Genomic DNA, 15,555 nt, shown 5'->3' with positions numbered 1-15,555 from the left:
AGACACACACACACATGCACTCACACATACACACATAGTTTATGTGAATGTATATATGTACATGTGTTCATATCAATTTCAGTCCCTTTGAGTCACTTTCTTTTCTACGCTTTTTGAGAAATGTACTAATTTCAATATGTTAGATATTAAACATTTGCATGAACACAGATAACACTTGCAGTTCTACTATGCAATAACAAGTTCCTGAAAATTGACATTCAAACAAATGCAAAAAAATTCCCCAAAACCAAAATTGTGACCCTTTTTCATGTTTTTTTTTTTTTTTTGCAGGGGGAGCATCCCCTTGCACCACCCAAGTGGGGGAACAAGCCCCCTCCCATACTTACAAACTTATATATACCTATCCCATGGATGTGCTAACTTGAAAAGGGAAACATCTTCCTAAAAAGTGAATCATTACCAATCCACAATTTGAAATCGGAATGACAGTGACTTCTTGTAGAGAAAAGAGTTTAGGTTTTATACCATTGAACTTTTTTTCCTGTGAGCTTCTGAATTTCTCCTCAAGCATGTGCAGGTAAGCCAACCTCATCATAGCCACATAGTATTGGAATCCACTGTCCTAATTCCTCCAGCATAGTAACGTCTGTCTGTATTTTATATCCTTGACAGCTATGCATTTGTGGCCTTCATCAGTACACTCACATATGATTGGTAACACAAGCTGAAAGTTATAATGATTTGAACAGAGTTCTTTTATGGTTTATATTTTTCTCCTATCCCAACAGAATAGCAATTCAAATGGAAAGGCGAATGTCACAAAACTCATCTGTTCCAGTGGATGAACTGCCATCTGATACAGTTGATGTACATTTTTTTAAGCAGTGCTACATGCATGCATTTGAAATGCGATTTATAAATGAAAGAAAAAAAGATTCATTTTTCTCATTTGAACTCAGACCTATTTAGAACTTAAAGCAAAACAAGTAGAACCAACTGTGTTCTATCATGACCTTCCTAAAAATTGTATTTCTAGGGCTCCCTTTCCTTTATTGCTAAACAGAATAATGTAGTCATGATTCCTTTGACGTCTGCTTTAATTTAGTCTTGATAAATCCAAATTTGTGTCGTGTTGCTATCTATATTTCCTTGTTTCCTTCTGTGTCTTTGTGCATGTATGTGTGTGTGTGTGTGTGTGTGTGTGTGTGTGTGTGTGTGTGTGTGTCTGTGTGCATCTGTGTTGATAAAGAAAGAAAGAGACAGATTGAGTGAGCATGTGTAAGTCCATACTTCTTAATGTGTTTGTTTATTAATTTAGCTCAGTAGTGCTAATTTTCGGAAGTTTCCAATTACCAAAGGATAAATAAACAAATAAATAAATAAACAATGAAGTAAATAAATAAATAAATAAATTCTGAATTCTAGGCAAAGTCAACAACACACACACACACACACACACACACACACACACACACACACACACACATGCACACACACACACACACACACACACATATATATATATATATATATATATATATATATATATATATATATATATATATATATATATATATATATATATATATATATATATATATATCCCCTTCAAAGGATCGAAATTGCAGAACATCGAACCTCTGATTATCAATGACTAGAGGATTAAAATTCTGAAATATCAAACCTTGTGAATGGAGATTGCCGTACAGTATGGGATGAGAACTTTACCATTCTGTTCAATGTAGTGCAATCTTGGAGTTGGTATATTTAAGTTGCAGTCAGTGTGGGGGGTACAGGGGAACTTGCCCCTCTTCAAAAATGTGAAATAAGACATTTTCATATTTTGTTTATTTTTTTTTTATTTATTTTTTTTATTTTTGTTTTTTTTTTTCTTAGCTTTGCTATTTCAGAACTTTGATCCTCTGGTTGTCGAAGATTAGAGGTTCTATGTTCTGCAATTCCAATCCTTTGAAGGGGATATAAATATATATATATATATATATATATATATATATATATATATATATATATATTTAGATAACTAGATGCCTTATTTTATTTACTATTTTAAACATACAGAGAAGTTCCCTTATGCATACAAATTTACTAAAAAGTGTGGTATGGGCAATGATTCAAATATTAAGTAAAACTAAAAAGCAAGGCAGTATACTTTATTTAAAAGTACTGATATAGTAAAATCTTGATAAATACACTTGTTCATTAAAAACTTCTTACATCTGGATTATGATTTAAGTTAATTAAGCATAACAACATACAGTTTTGTTAATGCAGATGGCTCTAATAAGGTTGACTAAATAATATTCTCCACAGTAATGTGTCCAATGAAGTACTGTTTTCCTTAAACACAGTGAAGAGATTTATTAATTTAAGATAGCTTTCATCCCTGTCATCACCTGTATGACGCTTTCCTGCTTTTCTTGGCATCTCAGATGATGTTAACATTGGACAATGTGCTAATTAACAAGAGATAAAAAATGTGAGAGAAAGAAAGAAATCAGGCAGGGTGAGAGAAAGAATGGGGTTGTGAAATGCAATACTTTGCAGAGGCATGGAAGTGCAGTATCTCAATACATTATAAGAACTAATTAGTTACCTGAGGCTTTTAATGCAGTTACATTCACAACTGTACTTGTTTTATTATGTTGCTATTATTGGCTAACATGCCCCTTGGATTTCCTAATAAAAGCCAGGAGCAGCTTGGAATTTTTAAACTTCTCATCAAAGATTTATTGCACAGTTATCAAATAAGGATAGCATGCCTAACAACACCACAAGCTATGGGACTGCAAATTGCTCCCTCTGGTTGGGACTCTGGTAGCTTTTCTACTGCTGGTATTTTGAAGTCTCTGTAGAGTTATCAGCTTGTCAAGTGATATAACTTGTGCAGTCTTGGTACAATGCTTGCTGCAGTCTTCTGACATATTATTTTCTTAACCACAGATCTCTGTAAAGCTTTCGGATAAATTCCTCAGTTTACTTTTCTCTTCTAGGGACTGATTGCTTGTTAAGTGCCCACTGAGAGTGGATTGTATCACCTGATTAGTATGTTTTCATGCGCCCTAATAATTAAAAAAAGATGATCAGAAACCCTATGGACTTTTATTGCTTTCAAAAGAATTGAACCAAATAGTATAGGAATAATTTCCAGAATAATATTGACTGAATATGTTTGAGCAACTGAAGTTTCTCAATAGAAAAGGAAGCTTGACACTTTACACAAAATGACTTTGATTCCATATGTCTCAGAGCTGGTGTTTTAATAATGGGATTTGTTTTGCTATATGAGCATAATGCATTGTTCTTGAGGTTCAGACGTTACTGTGAAACATAGCTGCAAATTAAAGGAATAGCGCCGTCTTCTATTCAATTAACATGATAAATTGACTGAGTCAAGGCATTCACTGTTTTAGGTTTTACAGCACTCTGCTTCCCTAATTAGTTTTATGCAATAATCCTCCAGAGGGGATGTCAATGGATTTTAAAAGCCCACAAAAATGATTCTGCTGTCATTACTGCTTCAGCTAAGTATACACTGTACAGAACAACCTGCAATAAGAAGCAGAAGAGATTGCACAAGAGAAGTTGCAGTAGATAGGATAACTCATGAGATATAGCTGAAATAAATGTTCCATAGGTTAAGAGATTTGAGGTATGGAAAAAGTGCTGTACTCTCCAAGTTAATTGGAATGTGTCATTATGTGCAGAGTGCATCTCATCTCCTCTGTCTGCCTGTCTCTATTTCTCTGTCTCATTATCTTTAATGCTTTACAGATTATTGTATTAAATACCAGAATAAAAATATTAACTTGGATCTAAGGCTAAATCATATAAAATGTTTCAAACAACTTCCTCTTCAAAATTGTTAAGCATATAATCTTCAATTGTTTCCTCCTTCCTCTCTTGCTTATTAATATTATTAGGAATTTAGCATTAACATAATGCAGTGAACATCAAAGGAACTGTGCTGTACAGAAGTAGATTTTATTCCCAGTCTTCATTTATGTATGTTGTGAAATATATGGAGGTCACATAACAATACTAAGGTTCTGTTCTCATCCATGAAAAGAAAACAAAAGAAAACTTTTGTATCTAATAAGTGCCACATGGTTAACAGTAAATGATATTGATTTTAGATTTTTGGGGTATGGTCCACTTGCACTAATACTTCTTTTCCTAACCACGCAGAATAATTACTTGTTCAAAAGTTATCCATTTTTTTCAGATAAATGGTACTAGTTAAAATAAATAATAAACAGTGCCAAGGCTTGTTTTCATTTCATGTACCAGACAGTAAGTTTTCACAAGATTGGGGTAGATATCATTTTACATCAGTGCAACATCAGAAGATTCTTAGTAATTTATCACCATATATGTAGATTCTTAACAACGTATCACCATTTGTGTTTAACAACTTTGTTTGATCCTGTTGTCAACTAGTAGTGGCAACAGAACATATTTTAATAGTCATGTTGATGCTGCCCTGTACGCATCATATGTGTACAAGCATATCATGACCTCCGATTTCAGAATCATGCTTTAATTATATATTTATACTTAACCTATTCTAAAAATGAACTTTGTATGGAAAATACAGATGATGAAGAAAAACCCTGTGAAATATTATTTCCTGGAAAAATATGAAAGAAGTACACAAATCTGTAATGCATTGCACCAAAAAAATAAAATAAATAAACAAGCTTCATATGTATTGTAACCACAGCTATTTTAATCCAGCAGTAATGTTTGCATTACCCTGCTTATGTAACAGGATATAAGATTCAGATTTTATTTTAGTTTATTTATATATCTATTTATTTATTCTTTGTTGACAGGGTTATTATCACTAGACTAATGACTTCTTTTAAGGGGATTTTATACATACAGTTAGTGTACTGAAAGGGGCAGTAGCATCAACAAACTGATTATTACAAATTGCATTTATTATATAAATATGTGCAAGAATATTTAGAATGCAATACATATTTTCCTGGCAGTGTTATAAAAAAAAAATTATGTCCTCACTTTTGTATGAGAAATCCTCATTCAGATTTCCATTTTGAAAGCAGAACATCTGTTGCATAGAAGGCAAAGCATTTATATATATATTTGTCTGGACACTTAACTCTGACTTAAGTAATGTCAGAATGATCCTGGTACAACTAGGAGGTTAAATATTTTGATTAATTCTTATATGCACACATGGTGGTTAAATGTCTCATCAATGACAGAGAATTTATTTTTGCTGTACTAGAAAGCGTAGTGTGAATTTTTCATTTTTATAGTCTCCATATGACCCTCAGATCTCCCAAGTGCTATAAGGATACGAAGTCCCAAAGCAGAGCAGTCCTTCCAGAGCTATGACTGGCTCAAGTAGCACCCAGTGCCAAACTTCTAAGGCCCAGCCCACCCCCTAAGTTCTTCAATAAAAAAGGACTTCAGGTGACAAGAAGCTGATTGTCTATAAGCTTCCTTAAAGTCTAAAACTTGTCACCTTAAGCTCTTTTGGCTGACCGTAGGAAGCCAATTGGTCCATCTGCTCATACAGTAAACTGCCCACAGAGCAAGTAATTGGTTTACTGAAGAAAGCCAGTTGGTGCATCCACAGCAGCATATTCATACTCCTTTGAACTCTTCAACTGAAGATAAAACAAAAAAATGCCCCTTCAATCTGCCCTTGCTATACTACTGAGTTCTGAAATCCTGGTATGACGTTTTAAGGGACTTCAGGGCTAAAATACTAACTCATTAACTCACCAAATAAATAAAGTTCCTTCCCCTAGTTAGACTCAAGAAATCTGATGCTTACCATTTTGACACATTGCAGACATATTACCAGATGACACGTGTAGACTCAGGTGGATGGCAGACTGCAGAGGTGCAGACATTAGTGTGTGATGTTACAATACTTAATCAAATATTGCTTCTAAATACTGAAGCACTGCATACAACTTAAAATAGATGTGGAAAATGTGCAGGGTTATACACTTACCCAAACATATTTTTCAGTCAGAATGTTCACTTTCTGACCATTGTTGTAATCCACTTGGTTGAGGTGGGCATCCTGAGACAATGTTGCAGTTGTCTCATGTTTACTAACAGCCACCAACTAGTATAAAAAAGAGTGTGTATGAGAGATATAGTTATATTATGGTACTGGAGTCAAAGATCAGACATGAAGCTATGACAAATAAAAGCACATTATCAGTACCACATGACACTGCACTAAACTAATTACATGTGGCTCATACCAAACACATAGATGGACATATGGTGAGGCTGTTAAAAGCAACCTATCTAAACCAAAAAGCTAGGCAATAAACAATGCATTACCCTCAGTGACCTCACAAACACACAACATAGGAACAGACACCATGAAAAATACAGCTAAAAGTCATAATGACTCACTTCAAAAGTCCAAGAGGCCAACCTCTACACAATCCAATATCCTGGCCATAAGTGACTCCATAGTGAAACACACAAACACACAACTCACAAGGCTGTGCAAGGAAAGGGTAATATTCAGTTGTTTATCAGATGACAAAATTCACCACATCACATATTTACTCAAGTCCTTAAAGCAAAAGCACACTTATGACAGTAATTGTGTATTAGGGAGCAAATGACTTGAGATGCACCTCCATGGATTATATGAAGACTGACATGATAAAGCTTACATAATATGTGCCTGAGGCAGGTATGAACCTAAACTTCAGCAACATTTTACTATCACCTAAAATTATGCTGCAATATAAACAAAAGATTATTCACTTCAACAATTGCTTTAGCTTCTGGTATCCTTCAAAGGTGGTGCAATATATCTCTCGGCCCCTTATCACAGAGGTGCGTGTACGCTGACCAAGAATCCTGCCTCGCTACAGAGACTCAAAGACTAATACCAACTCAGAAAGACTATTTCCTCACTGAGCCCTGCTCATCAGTGAAAGCCTCCCAGCAACAATTACCCTTAAGAACAGTGGCACTTGCCTTGCTACAGAGACTCAAAGACTAATACCAACTCAGAAAGACCATGTATTCCCTCATTGAGCCCTGCTCATTGGTGGAGCCTCCCAGCAACAATTACCCTTAAGAACAGTGACCCTTGTCTTGCTACAGAGATTCAAAGATTAATACCAACTCAGAAAGACCATCTCTTCCTTCACTGAGCCCTGCTCATTGGTGGAAGCCTTCCAGCAACAATTACCCTCAAGAACAGTGACCCTTGCCTCGCTACAGAGATTCAAAATCTTATACCAACTCAGAAAGACCATCTATTCCCTCACTGAGTCCTGCTCATCAGTGGAAGCCTCCCAGCAACAATTACCCTTAAGAACAGTGACCCTTGCCCCGCTACAGAGACTCAAAGAATGACACCAACTCAGAAAGGCCATCTGTTCACTCACGGAGCCCTGCTCATCGGTGGAAGCCTCCCAGCAACAATTACCCTTAAGAACAGTGACCCTTGCCTTGCTACAGGGACTCAAAGACTAATATCAACTCAGAGAGACCATCTATCCCCTCACTGAGCTCTGTTTATTGTTGGAAGCCTCCCAGCAACAATTGCTCTTAAGAACAGTGTATGTTTACAAGCATATTATTTTTAACCCTGTGATGTATCATTTTTCTGCCTTCTACTAAAATGGTTAAATGGTTCCTGGTCAGCTATAACTTGCCGCAGCTCACCCCCCCCCCCCCCCGGCCTCACATCCACTCAGTTTAATATTCCCTAAAGTCCTACCCAATTAGCTAGCAGTCCCTACTTTGTAAGTGCCATCTGATCTATAATTCTTCTTCCCCTCCAACACAGCCCCCTCTCCATCATCTGTGTGCTGTGACTCCACTCACTATAGCTGTCTTTCACTCCTGACAGACTTACTTTTTCCACTGCATAATCTGTCTGTCTTTTTTCCCTGATATTAAACCTCTAATCTACCCTCCTTGCTTCCCTGACCTACCTCCATGCTCTGAGACCAGTGCTTTCCACCATAGACTTGTGCTTAAACCCAAGCAGTAGTAATATCTTCACACTGTCCTTCACCAACTTAGCTAACCTCTCCCTATAAACTTAGTGGCACCATACTTATAGGCATCTTTGCTTAGAGTAAAGTTACAAACTCTAAGACTGCAGTAAGAACAACTAGCAGCTTGAAAGGGACAAAAATAATTACTTCAAACTCTTTGACACCAATATCAATGTAGCGGTATTATCACTACAGCTACCCCTCCACCACTTGACTTACCTCTCTCCCTGATTGTTTTTCTTTGTCTGCTTCTTGTGGATGGTACAGCCCTGCTTTATTTCACCCTCGTTACCACTCGGGCTCACTTTCCTCCTATACCCTACCACATTCCCAACCTCCCCATATCAATTATATTTATAATCATATACCACACCCCAACCACTCCTCAATCCCAATTACCAATCAGACCATACCTATCATCCACCACTCCAACACAGGCAGCCACACCCTATACAACAGCTCTCACACAACTACTGTTAGCACTCACATACACACCATACTCTCTCACAACAAAATAACATGTCCTCTGCTCCCAATACCCACCTTCTACAACCACTGCTACACACACACTAACCCTCTCTTCTCTCCTCCTCCTGTCTATCTTCTCCTCCTACCACACACAACTTTATTTTACCCCACCACCACCATGGCAAACTGATTCCACTACCACTTCCACTAAACCTAACCATTCCCCTTTATCATCATGTGATCTCTCCTCCTCACCTCTACCACCCTCCTGTCTACCTAAATATACTACCTATAAAGCTTGACTCCACTCATCCAGTAGACCAGACAGAATATTCCACAAACTAAACAAGCTTTATCTACACCTACTACAAAAACTCTCATATTGCGGTGACATTCACCCACATCCAGAACCCAAAAATTGTAACAGCACAAATTCAATGAACCTTAATCTTCTATATGTAATACCTACCTCATCCCTTTTCCTTCTAAACATAAATGTAAGGAGCATACTCAACAAAACATAGGACCTCCATGCCCTAATAGCCCTATACAAACCTGATATCGTAATATTAACAGAAACTTGGCTTAAGCCTGAACATCACGACAATGAAATAACTGCCCCTGGCTGCAGCATAATACGTAAAGATAGGTCAGGAAAAAAGGGAGGGGGTGTAGCCATACTTTTCCAAAGCCATCTCTCTCTGGAACAATTTGATTGCTACTCCCAATAAGTCCAAGACATAGAATTAATTCTAGCCAGACTAAAACTTAACCCCAATAAACAAATAATTATTGAAGGAGGTTCTATCCCACCAGGCAATAACACTATCATACTAGAACATCTACTTAACTGGATGGCATCATGCCTTCCACAAGAATGCACCAGCCAAAATCCCTCCACCTTTATTAACCTCCATGGGTTTACCAAGTTATATCTACCCCCACAAGAATAGATAAAACCTCCAAACGGCAGTCAATCTTGGACTGGATACTATTATCTGACCCCACTCTGGCCCACCAATCAGGCTGTCTCCCTGACGGTCTGAGTGACCATTAAGCAACATACTTAATTAGGACCCGGTCTCACCTAACAAATCAACCCATTCTAAGGGTCATACATAACAAAAATAAAAAAAATTTAGAGGCCAAAACTTAATCAACTCACTAAAATCCTGTATGTGGTCTCCCCTATAACAACTATCACTAGATGAAGCTGTACAGTACTTTAGCTCAACCTTCCTAAACATCTTAAACTCCCATGCACCACGCAAGACCACTAGAATTAAAACCAACTACATGCCATGGCTATCAAAATATACTAGATCCGTAATGAAAGAAAGAGACAAAGCCTGGTCACAGTTTCACAAATATAAAACCTCTGCCCTGAGACAGAATTACCACAAGCTCTGTAATTGAGACAAAAAACTAATAAAACTTGACAAAACTAACTACTATAAAACAATACAGGAAAAACACACCAACAACCCCCAAAATTTCTGGGCCTCTATAAATAACACTACACCCAGGAAAACCTACCACTCCTTCCCCAGTGTTACCAAATATCCTAGACAACATCCCCATCCAATTTAACAAATACTTCACTGAAACAATCCAAGCCCTAGCCAATACCCAAGACACTAACACCAATCCCATAACAACAGTACCCCCCACCCTTTCCAATACAGAAAACAACCACCCCAGTTTCTCCCTCAACCCAGTCACCCACTAACATAATTGCTAAACTCCTCAAAAAACATAAACCAACAACACTAGCAGCTGACAACCTACTTGCAGAATTCCTACAGATTACTGCAGATGCCATAGCCTAGCCCGTGTCCATCCTCATAAACAGGTCAATAACAGAATGCAAGGTACCCCACCAATATCTCACATTGTACCATTGCACAAAGGGGGTCAATCCCGTGAGCTTACAAACTACCGCCCCAAAGCAATTCTATCATGTCTATCAAAAATATTAGAGAGAGTAGTCCACTCCCAGCTTATGCATTACCTCCTAAAGAACAACCTACTATCCTCATCCCAGCATGGCTTTAAACCTTCCCATAGCACTACCACCACACTGCTTTCATTCTCCAACATTGTTAATAACCATAGAAACAACGGTCTGTATATATCCTCCATATTCTTAGACTTATTCAAAGCCTTTGATATGGTTAACCATAGAATGCTCCTAGAAACCCTAGCTACCCTTAACATAAGCTCCTCCACCATATCCTGGTTTGGTAACTATTTATCTAACCATCAACAAGCAGTTCTATGGCAAGACCTACTGTCCCCCTTACTACCAGTAGCCACAGGTGTCCCACAAGGGTCCATCCTCGGTCCTTTGCTATTTTCACTATTTGCTAACTTATTTCAGATAAACTAGCATAGAGTACTGTTTACCAGTACTAAAGGTTGCGGAGGTACGCTGGTCTACTAGGTATTTCAATCCTGCTTTAAGTTAGACAGAACAGAAAGTTTTCTTTCTAGTAGAGATACAGGTCTAGGAATTAATAGATTCTCGATCTTTAGGTACTTGTGGATCACTTTGACATCTTCAAAATCTTGACTTGCTTGAGGAGGATAGTAGATTGGACTCCATTTAAGCTTAAGAATCTGCCAGGTGATGCACTCACAAACTAGTCAGTTTGTTTCATGGTCAGTTTTTGGACATGTTGAAAGCTGGATGTGAAAACATTGCTTACAAAACACAATACTCCCCTCCCAGCCTTTGTTTATGGCCTTTGACGGTAAAACCATCATACTTTACTAGAGCTTAAGTCTAGATTAAGTACTGCCGATAAGTTGTGAATGCTAGTAGTGTGGTTGGATTCTATAAGAATGTGCTAAAGTGGTCCATGGTAGTTATCTGAGCCCAGCATTGGTGGAAGGGACAAAAGGAAGATTTCACAAACAGTTTATACATTACTGTCATTTGCCTTGGCATAAGTATTAAAGTTCGTAGTAATTTGTCTAAGGACAGGCAGTAACTTATATGCTTTTGTAAAGACACTGCCAGAATGAACAATTATTTTGTTTTCTTGGGCAGGTCACTGTGTCCAGTATGGGACTTGTGGTTAGTTACTCTCACAGGTCAGTTCTTTTCATCTTAGGGCACTTTGGGTGATATAATCCCTTGTGAGCTGCAGGGAACATGAAAGCATCCTTGTACAGACCCCTTTTATTTTTGCTGTCTGGCATTTGATGGGGCTCAGTGTTTTTGCTGGTAGTTTTAACCTTTGCTCTTTATTTTTGTGGGCCCAGGGTTAGACAAGTCAGATTATTTTGGTTTCTGGTAAATCCTTGCAGAATGAAGTTGCTGATAATGAAGTCTTTTCATGTCAGGAAATACATAATATAGGAGCATAGGAAGTTACTAGGCTATTGGTTCTGAGGCCTTTATAGGCCTAGCCAAGAGTTTAGCCCAGGTCTAGACAACGTAGCAATCAAAGTCCTGTTCAGCAGGAACACAAGTGGAATCCCAGGGGTGTATTTTCAGTTTTCTTCCTGTTAACTTGGTTGTGCTTGAAAGGGGATAATGAGGTATTCTGATGTGGAGGGGTAACATTTTCCACAGATGGGGGAGCCTCTGGGACACAAATCGGTCCTGTTAACAAATCCCATTTATGTCTCGGCCCTGGTTGAGGTCACGTGGGTGGGTCACTTGAGTGCATGTCTCTTCTGGTTTTCTTGGTTTGGGGTAGCACGATATTTATGTGATCCCTGTTTGGGGCTTTTGTCACTACCTCTTCCATTCTTTTGGCTTTGCCCAGATTTTACAACCAGAGGTTTGCAGCCGTCCATTGAGTAACACAGTTCTATTTTCTATTAATTCTGTTATTTGGGTTGTGTCACATTGAGAGGGATGTTTGGCTTGTATTTTACTTCTATCTGCAGTAAGGGGACATTGCAGCCTGAGGTGGCGGAAGAGACAGAATTAGATCATTATCTAGTCATTTCTTTAACATTGAGGTTTTCTATTGTAGTTTCACAGAGTTGTCAGAACTCAATGTAGAAATTAAAGGGGGGGGGGGTCATAGTGCCAAGGTGTTGCGGTAGAGTTTCGAGACATATTTATAACGGGGTTACTTTGTATAAATAGGAAATCTAAGAGTGTGTGATAACTAGAAGCTTTGCAAATTTCATGATAGCAAGGGGCTTATTTTGTCTTCTTTTGCAGATGGAGTTACAGCATTTCTGGCAGAGATGGCAAAGGACATGATTCATATCAGCTGGTGGGTCTAAAGAAGTGGATGGGATAGAGGATGCTGCTTTTGGAGGTTCTGGACATTGGCTTGGAAAGCAGTGAGGTTGCAGGTAATAACATGATCCCAGGTGCTCATGCAGGTGAGTAAGTTTGTATGGTTTAAGATTACTGTGGCTTCAGGGATGCTCGGGGCAAATTAGGGGCATGTTACAGCAGATGTTTGGTTAGCAGCAAAGGGAAATTTGGGGTAGTACCTAGGTGGGATAGATTTAACAGCTGAGGTTGGGATGTTTTTGGGATCGTCAGGTAGCAAGTTTTCCGGTAATTTTAGCATGGTACATACGCAGTTAGGCATGTCAGATTTGGGTGGAGTTTTGGGGTGCATTTACAGTTATCTTTGCAGCTCACTGTGTTGGTAGAGGGCCCATGATCTGATCTGGTGATGGAAAGTTGTTATGGTTCATAGGGCATGGTAGCTATTTGTGATGTTACATACTAGTTGAGGGTTAGAAGGAGTACCACAAGAACCATTTCTTTATGCTTGAAACAATTTGAAAGGTAGGGTTGCTGGAAGCAGTGCAGGTATGAGGGTGTTTTGGTATATTGCGGGAGCAGGGTGCTTTGTTACATTGGTGATAGTGGGTTTAAGCAAAGCATGTCTTGGAGTTGTGCAGACGTTGGCCAGGTCATATTTATTTTAGTTGTGACTAGGGTTTAGCCAGGAGGGGCTATAGCAGGTACTGATTTGGGGAGCATTTAAGTTTATGCAGATGTTAGCTGTTTCTAGCAATCAGGACCATAATCAGGAGCATAGTATTGTGCTATCGTGACTTTGGTGGGATTTCAGTGGTTTGATGGGTCGGCTTGGGTTGAGTGGGTAGAGGGACAGATGTTGAATACTGTAAGATGGGTTTTCTTTGACTGGGGGCAGATTTGAGTTCAAAAGGTTATAGTTTCTGTGGCATTTATTATAGCTATAGGTTGTTATTCCGGAAGGCTGAGCCATAGTTTGTGGCTTGAAGGAAGTGGACTAAAAGGGAATATATTCTCTTGGAATGGATGTTTTGGTGTGGTACAGTTGGGTCATGGGTAATCCTACTTTATTTAGTTTCATTAAGGTGTGTTTCAGTGCTGGTGTGTCAAGGCATGAGGTTGATGACAGGGTTCGAATGTACTTTACAGATGATGGGTACACCGAATGATGTTTGGCTTAACCCTTTCCTTTATGGGAGGTTGCTGGCTGAACAATGTTGGGTAGAAGGGAGGGGGAACAGTCTGGTTAGGCTGGTTGGCTGAGAAGAGGGACAGGTTTGCCTTCTTCTGTTCCCCCTCTGGTGTCTGGATGTTCATTTCAAGGATTTGGGGGAAAGGAAAATGAGCAGTTGGAGGAAGCTTGCTATTTGGTTGGAAGGTAATTCAATGAATGGTGTATGAAGTGAGATGGGGACGCTGCTTCATAAGTAAAGTAAGCAAGTAGAGGTATGGACACTGCTTACTGGGTCAGGATGAGTAAGGTCATGTCATCCTGAATTATTTGGTTGGATGGGCAATTCAATAGATGGGATATGAAGTGAGTCTTGGATGCTGCTTCATAAGTAAAGTAAGCAAGCAGAGGTTGGACGCTGCTTACTGGGGCAGGATGAGTCGGTATGCTGTCCTAATTATCATTACTAGGATGTTTATGCTGTGTTTAGAGTCAACTATACTATTTCCAGTTGTAATTAATAAATTTGGTGATCAAAGCTATGTTATGGAAGTTTTAATAAAGGTCGTCAAATGTCATTCGGTGTGATGTGTTTATTGAAGGGGACCAGGACAAGCAATTCTATCACAATAAATTTGTATTAAATACATTTATGTCAACTTGTTAAAGGGAATCATGACCAAAAACATAAAGCTGACAATGAAAAAGACCAACTTTCAGTGAAAGCTAAAACAAACATGTTCCATACTCCCACTTTATTAATATAAAAACTCCAACATCACACAAAATTCGGTGATATCAATAAAATGAAATCATTCTATGCATCTAAGTACAGTTTCAACAGTTTCAACTAAACCAAATCAATAAATTCCTTTGCAATCAAAGTTAGCTTGTAAGCTATATTATACCTTTCTAAAGAAGTCTTAAAAAATGAAAACCTCTTCTGAATCATGAGGCTGTCTGCTTTTTTTTTTTTCTTAGGCAGAAATTACAGTGATTTTCTGTCCCAGGTAAAGTGCAGAAGCTTTTAGTTCAGATGAATAATTTCAAGAATCTTCCATAATATATTAAAGATATTAGAATAACATATTACACTGATGGTAAGACCTAGGTAAAACATTTAAGATCTGTAGGCAATTTTGTTAAAATAAATGCAGTGACTGATATTATTCTGATCCTGATTAAATTTCAGGTTTTGTCAAGATAAATGTACTTTAAAAATAATTTAGAACAAATCAGCAAGTTATTTAAGCCCCTGGATCTTTCAGAAATAAGTACTAATGTAAATAAAGATGTAAAGAAACAAAACATCTGATATGGTTGATGTAAGTCCTGAGAATTATTCAGAAAACCTCAAAAAAGCATTAATTTGTTGTGATAGCCATAAACATAGTTTTTCAATAATTTCCTTAATAAATGCGTAATTTAAACAATATAATTCAAAAACGCCATAAGGATTTAAATAGATGTGCTTCCCACTAATACATTGTTACTTTAAACATTAATTATAGCATTTGTCAGGTAGTATAAAATATTGCAGGTCTCCTTACCTGACTTAATAAACATGATTCAGTTTTGGGTTATACTGGAAATTCAAACCAGGTATAATATCAAATGTACATATTTTAAATGATTTAGCTACAACTGATCAGGCTCCCTTGATTTTCCTGAAT

The sequence above is a fragment of the Protopterus annectens genome, chromosome 5.part0, assembly GCF_019279795.1.
Source record: "Protopterus annectens isolate FY-2018-M chromosome 5.part0, PAN1.0, whole genome shotgun sequence".
In the NCBI taxonomy this organism is placed as follows: domain Eukaryota; kingdom Metazoa; phylum Chordata; order Ceratodontiformes; family Protopteridae; genus Protopterus; species Protopterus annectens.
This window is presented reverse-complemented; position numbering follows the sequence as displayed.